This window comes from Nycticebus coucang, chromosome 3 (genome assembly GCF_027406575.1).
Source record: "Nycticebus coucang isolate mNycCou1 chromosome 3, mNycCou1.pri, whole genome shotgun sequence".
NCBI lineage: Eukaryota > Metazoa > Chordata > Mammalia > Primates > Lorisidae > Nycticebus > Nycticebus coucang.
Window position 1 is genome coordinate 8,759,852 of NC_069782.1, and position 6,197 is coordinate 8,766,048.

Below are 6,197 nucleotides of genomic sequence, written 5' to 3' on the forward strand. Positions count from 1 at the left end.
TTTGTATTTCCCTAATGGGTTAACAGTGTTGAACATCTTTCATATGCTTACTGGTCATTGGTCTACCTTTACAGAAATATCTTTCCTAATTCTTTGCTTATTTTTTTTACTTGGTTTGCCGTTTTTTGTTTTGTTTTTCTTTTTCTTTTTAAGAGACAGGGTCTTTGTCTCTCAGGTTGGAGAGCAGTGTCATGATCACAGATTGATGTAGCCTCAAACTCTCGGGCTCAAGGGCTCCTCCTGCTTCCTCCTTCCAAATTGCTGAGATTACTAGCACGAGCCACCATGCTGGGCAAACTACTTTTCATATCTTTTTTCTAACTGTGAAGTCTTATACTTTAGATATGAAAGAATCAATTGTACAACTATAGGAAAATGTGATTGACTTCTGAGATAAACACTTCTTTAGTAATGGAGCCACAAATTTTAACTAACATATATTCTGATATTCTTTGAAGCTTATTTTGAAATGTGATTCATTCTGGTCTAAGAGACATAAGCAAGTATAGTATGCAACTGCCATGGTGTCTTTCAAGAGAAGTGACAAGATCTCTAATTTCTGCTACATGGAACATGGACATGATAGATTGAGCTGCAGCAATCATCTTAGAACATAGGGTAGAAACAACATATTGAAAATGGTGGCTCATGCCTATAATCCTAGAACTTTGGGAGGCTGAAAAGGGAGAAACACTTGAGGCCAGGAGTTCAAGACCAGCCTGAGCACCACAGTAAGACCCCGTCTCTACAAAATATACAAAAATTAGCTAGGCATGATGGCACATGCCTATAGTCATAGCTATTCAAGAGGCTGAAACAGGAAGATCACTTGAGCTCAGAAGTTTCAGGCTATTGCAAGCTATGATGAGGCCCCTGGACTCTAGCCCAGGTTATCTCAAACAAACAAACAAACAAAAGATGAAAGTACAAAACTGAACTCTGAGATCCTGATAATTGGATTGGGAAGTGATCGCACCAGTCCTAGACTACCTATATAGATTTCAAAGAAAGATATAAGAACTGTCTTTATATATTTGAGAGAGCTAGAAGTTTGTAGATTAGAAGGATATTTTTATCCTTTATTATTCTATAAGGTAGAAACAAGACTAATTTCTTTTTAAGTTGCAAGATTTTCCTTTAACAAAATAAGAATTCTCTGTTTTTGTAAGTTACAGTGCTGTAGCGTCACAGTTCACAGCAACCTCAAACTCTTGGGCTCAAGTGATTCTCTTGCCTCAGCCTCCCAAGTAGCTGGGACTACAGGTGCCCACCACAATGCCTGGCTATTTTTTAGAGATGAGGTCTCGCTCTAGCTCAGGCTGGTCTTGAACCTGTGAACTCAGGCAATCCACCCACCTTGGCCTCCCAGAGTACTAGGATTACAGGGGTGAGCCACTATGCCCAGACAGGAAAATTTTTTAAGGTATAGAAAAGCATAGAGAATAAAATTACAACATACCCACATAACCATTTCCCAGATTTAACATATTTGCTTTGTCATTTTTTCCAAGTTTCTCCCTTTTTTAAAGAAATAAAAGTACAGGTGCAGTGAAGAACTGAGGCCCCCTTTCCAAAGCCAACTTCTAGACCCTCCCTCACCAGATGAAATCCTCCTCTGAAGTCCCAGTGTGCTTGACTGGGTCTTCTTCCTCTGACTGCCCCTTAGTTCCACAGTGGTCTACTGTAGTACTATCTACATAGGATTCAGCTGGAGTGCCTGTAAAGAAAATACAGATCCCAGGTCCCAATTATTAAGATTCTGTTTCATTAAGTCTAGGATAGGGCCTAGGAATCTACATTCTTTTTTCTTTCTTTTCTTCTTTTTTTCTTTTTTTTGAGACAAGAGTCTTAATCGTACCTCACAATAACCTCAAACTCCTGGACTCAGTGAGCCTCTTGCCTCAGCCTCCCGTGTAGCGTGTAGCGGGAGCTACAGGTGCCAGCCACAATGCCCAGCTATTTTTAGAGATGAGGTCTTGCTCTGACTCAGGCTGGTCTTGAACTCGTGAGGTCAGGCCATCCACCCACCTCGACCTCCCAGAGTGCTAGGATTATAGGCGTCAGCCACCGTGCCCTGCCGAATTTTTTCTATGTTTAGCAGAGATAGGGTCTAGTTCTTGTTCTGAATGGTCTCCCAACTCCTGAGCTCAAGCAATCTACCTATCTTGGCCTCCCAGAGTGCTAGGATTATAGGTGTGAGTGAGTCACATTGCCCAGCCGGAATCTTCATTCTAAAAAGAATGCAAGGTGCAAATCAAACCATAGACAGCATTTGATTATCTACTAGCAGGGCTAAAATGAAAAATAAAGACGGTGACAAGTGTTGTCGAAAATGTGGAAAAATTCAAAGCCTCATATATTTCTGGCAGGAATATAAAATGATGTAGTCATTTGGAAAATAGTTTGGCAGTTCCTCAAAAGTTAAACATAAACTATATGACCCAGCAATTCCATTCCTAGGTATATAACTAAGAGAAATGAAAACATGTCCACACAAAAACTTGTTCACAAATGTTCATAACAGCATTGTTCATAATAGTCAAAAAATGAGAACCACTAAAATAGCTATCAACTGATGAGTACATAAACAAATTGTGGTATATCTGTACAATGGAAGATTATTCAACCATAAGAAGGACAAAAGTACTGAGAACATGCTATACATGGATGAACTCTGAGAACATTATGCTAACTAACAGAAATTTGACACAGAAAGAATACATGCTGTAGGATGCTATTTATATGAAATGTCCAGAATGGGATATTCTATAGAGACAATAGATTGTACTGGTGATTTTTACTGTACGACTCTGCAAATATATTAAAAACCACTGAGCTACATTTTTTAAACAAGTAAATTTTACAAAGTATGACATATACCTTAACAAAGATGTTAAAAAAGGGAAAAATAAACACTCAAGCTAATTCTTATTTTTTCAGTACTTTGAGTTGCTAGGTTGGTTTGTTTTGGTTTTTAGTACTTTGAGAAAGCTAATTCTTATGTATGCTTAAGTTTGACACATAGTCTGAAATAGTTCCCATAGTTGGGTCTTTTTTTTTTTTTTAGAAAAATAAACATCTTATTTCATGAACTAAGATAGGAGAGAGGAGGAATTATTTGTCTTACTGGACCTTGATTTTCCTCCAATAGAACTCCAGCTCCTTGCCTTCAAGCACACAGCCATCTGCTTGGACACACTGGCCTGGTCTTTTTTTTTTTTTTTTCACTGGCCTGGTCTTGATGCAATGCATGCAAGAAGCTCTGCTAAACTGCTCCTCCAGAAGATTGCTTATTTTGACTTTCCTTTCATCATATTTCTTCTAAATTTTTTTTTTATTTTTTTTTTGTTTAAAATCTCTTCTTCCTCAGGAGTCAGCTTGGCCCCTTCTTGTGGTCCAGGGGCAGTGCATATGGGACTCATACCACTGTTGGTATGGTGTGCTGTCAATAAGCACGATGCAGTTCTTCACCAAGGTCTTGGTAAGAACCAGCTCATTATTGGTTGTACTGCAGACAGCATCAATGATCCGTTTTTTCCTAGTACAACACTCTGAGACCCAGGAGAAGTTCCCCAGGCCCAGCCACAGGCCACAGTATTTGTTATTATCTCCCCACACACAGACTGTGTGTATTCAGCAGTTTTGGCAGTGGGGTGTCCCAAATCATACTTCTGCTTCTTGTGGTAGGGCTTTCTCTTGACCCTGGTCTTGTGGTGCCTGCGCCCATTGTCCCGAGAGATGCCCATTGCTCAGTGCTGGCTGGAAAGAGCCTATACTTGGGTCTTTACTCATTTTCCAGGCCCCTTCTATTCCTACATGCTGAGAACTCCCAAATGTATACCTTGATGTATTCCCTCTCTACTAATCCCATTAGGTATTTTTACTTGGACTGCCTGCAGGCACCTCAATATTTGAAAATCCAAACCCTTCACACCCTATTAAAAACAACAACAGAAAAAACACCTACATCCAATACTTGTTCTTTTCCCCCCATTACATGTTACTATTCAACCCACTGTTCCCAGATTTGTCTCCAAGTGCCCCCATCCCCTTCTTACTGAAGTTTCTCCTATAAAAGCCCCTTCTCAGTAGATCCACTCTCATCACTGATGTCAAGCCTTCCTCAGTTTTCTTGAGGAGATTCCTAACCGGCATCCCTGTCTCCATTTTAAATTGTGTAGCAGCCCGTAAAGCCTATGGCTAGGAGTGAGAGTTGTAAGAAATACCTGTATAGCTCAATAATGGAACACCTTGATGAAAAGGGCATGGAGAGGGATTTAGCTTTCCTGACAAGCATAAGAGCTCACAAGATGAGAGCAGTGGTGAATTGGCAGTCTCTACACCTGTGGTGTTGAAAGGCACGAGATCAGCCTTATATTAGGCTGGAGGAGAAGGCAGTCGGGAGCGTGTGCATTCTATCACGGACCCGCTTACTCTGACTCTGTCTCCTCTCCTGCCTGCAGAACACCAGCACAGCGTCTCTCTGCTGAAGATTACCAAGCTCTACTAAAGACTAAGATCTATCTGTTCTAAGACTGCTTTACTGTTTCTAAGACACTCTTTCTCCAGCTAAAGTAGATAGCCCTCAGGCACCTAAGAGAAATGATTCCTGAGCAAAGTAGATTAGCAGTCCATGTCCGGAACCTAGTTAAGCCCAGTCCAAGACCTGGCCAGTCCTGGGCCCTGACAAAATTGTTTATAATCATTTCTGTACACTGCTGCCAGGCTGATCTTTCTAGAACACATAGCAGATCAAGTTTCTGCCCTGCTTAAAATCCATCAGTATCTCTCATGGCCTGCATAGGATCTTTTATCTAACCTCGTTTCCAAGGTCTCACACTTACACATCCTGATGCTCCAATTATCGCTTCTCCAGAGCCATGTGTGACTCTGAACATACAGGGAGCACCTATTCTCTTTTAGGCATTATATACCCCTTCTCTCACAGGGTCTCACTCTATCACACAGGCTAGAGTGCAGTGTCATGATCATAGCTCACTGCAACCTTGAATACCTGGGCTCAAGTGAGCCTCCTGCTTCAGCCTCCTGAGTAGCTGAGATTACAGGCACCCACCACCAAACCTGGCTAATTTCTTACTTTTTGTGAAGATGTAAGTCTTTTTCACTGTGTTGCCCAGGCTGGTCTTGAACTTCCAGGCTCAAGCAATCCTCCCACCTCAGCCTCCTAGAGAGCTTGAACTGCAGACACAAGCCACCATGCTTGGCGGCAGTTGACTTTTTTTTTTTTTTTGAGCCAGAGTCTCACTCTGTTGTCCTAGAAGAGTGCTGTGGGTCATAAATAACAGCAACCTCCCAGTCTTGGGCTCAAGGATTCTCTTGCCTCAGCCTCCCCAGTAGCTGGGACTACAGGCACCAACCACCACACGTGGGTAGTTTTTTTCTATTTGTAGTAGAGATGGGGTCTTGCTCTTGCTCAGGCTGGTATCAAACTCCTAAGCTGAAGCAATCCACCTGCCTCGGCCTCCCAGAGTGCTAGGATTACAGGTGTGAGCTACCGTGCCCGGCCTTTCTCAGAATATTCTGCCATATAACTTCTTCAGGATGGAGGCTTTAACTCAGTATGGCTTTTAGAGTCAGATAGACCTAGATTGTGACTCAAATTATGTTTTTACCAGCTATGTAAAACAGATTGGAAAAATACTTGTCCTGCATGGCATCTTTTCCAATCTGCTATTACAATGAAATCTTGTAATAACTTACTAAAGCAGATTCAGTCCAAGGCAGAGACAATCTAAACTTTTTTTTTTTTTTTTTTTTTTTCGGCCAGGGCTGGGTTTGAACCCGCCACCTCTGGCACATGGGGCCGGCGCTCTACCCCTTTGAGCCACAGGCGCCACCCGACAATCTAAACTTATTAAAGCAAAGACTTTATTAAATGGTGTCTGAACTTTTTTTTCCCTGAACCCCCCACCAAAGCACAAACAAATCATCATGTTCCTGGAATACTCCTGTGTAACTATTATCTTGACTAAATGAGCATTTAATATTAAGGACAGCTCTTGAAATTCTTTGTCAACAAAATCAATTAAAACAGATAATACAAACATTAATGTATATATTCTTTATGTCTAAATCATCTCACTTGTCTCTAATGTTAAGCAAATTAACACTTTTTTCTCAATACACAAAGACTAAATTTACTTGTTACCTTTGATAATGATGAAGAATACTATACC

At 41.1% G+C, this 6,197-nt stretch overlaps 1 pseudogene; it reads right to left on the reverse strand.

Moving 5' to 3' along the window:
• Positions 1 to 3,123: 3,123 nt before the first annotated feature.
• LOC128580869 (40S ribosomal protein S8-like) lies at positions 3,124 to 3,845 on the reverse strand (annotated as a pseudogene).
• Positions 3,846 to 6,197: the final 2,352 nt, after the last annotated feature.